At 54.3% G+C, this 970-nt stretch overlaps 1 pseudogene; it reads right to left on the reverse strand.

Annotated features, from left to right (window-relative positions):
* Positions 1–556: 556 nt before the first annotated feature.
* On the reverse strand, positions 557–734 carry LOC130267891 (U2 spliceosomal RNA; annotated as a pseudogene).
* Between the last annotated feature and the right edge of the window lie 236 nt (positions 735–970).

The raw sequence follows: 970 nt of genomic DNA on the forward strand, positions 1-970 counted from the left end.
CCTTACCCTTCGCCTCCGGACCAAAAGGTACCTGCGAGGTTCCAGGTTCGATGTCCCTTTTTGCCGAAGCTACTAGGGGACCACAAATGCTCCCGGCATCCCCCTTGGCGTTAGCCAAGGTATCTGCCTGCAGAGCCGATAACGGTAGGTACCCTGCCAAAGCAGGAGTGCCCGGGGTGTTTGCAGGGAGGTGCGGAACCTAATGGCCACACACACCTCCCCTAGGGCACCCAGAAGGGCTACCGCATCCTGACAAATCCTGTGAACACACAACACGCAAAAAGTGACACAGTGAGACAAAAATAAATAAATAAGTGAATGTGTGCAGATATACTGCCCGGACATCCGGCCGGATCTATAAAAATTTCTCTGATCCTAGCCAGAAGGCCGGGAATCAAGAGGTGAGTGCCACAAGGTGAAGAGATTATGGTGCCCGTGCTTCAACTCAGTGAGCCAATACTCCCAGTGAGTTTCGGCACCTCGGGGGCACCTCTCCCCGAGGCACAAAAGTACCTCGGCTCTAGACCCTCTCAGCCTCATGGCGAGACCCGGAGGGAACAGGTCACATCGGGGCAGCCGTCGAGCTGATTCCTCAGAACCAGCCCCGGTACACCTGCATCCTCCATGCAGCACCCATCCCCACCAGCCCCATACCGGCGTCACCGTACACCGGCATGAAAAACTGATAAGAACAGATACTACACTTGATCTTAGCCAAAAGGCCGAGAAGCAGGTGCTGTCGCCAGCATGCAAGATGTCTTTGCACCGGAAGCTGTGGTTTTGGCGGGAGGTTTGATTGCATATGTCGCAGAGAGGCACTGTTTGCTAACCTAACTATGATGCAAGGAATATGGTAATGTGTTAAGGTACCTTTCACGCTGCAGGCTGTGAAGTAGCTACAACTCGCTCCTACAGTATGCAGTAAGCACATGTAGCTGTGCAGGCTCCAGCCCTGGCCTGCTGGCCGTGA

The sequence above is a fragment of the Hyla sarda genome, chromosome 4, assembly GCF_029499605.1.
Source record: "Hyla sarda isolate aHylSar1 chromosome 4, aHylSar1.hap1, whole genome shotgun sequence".
NCBI lineage: Eukaryota > Metazoa > Chordata > Amphibia > Anura > Hylidae > Hyla > Hyla sarda.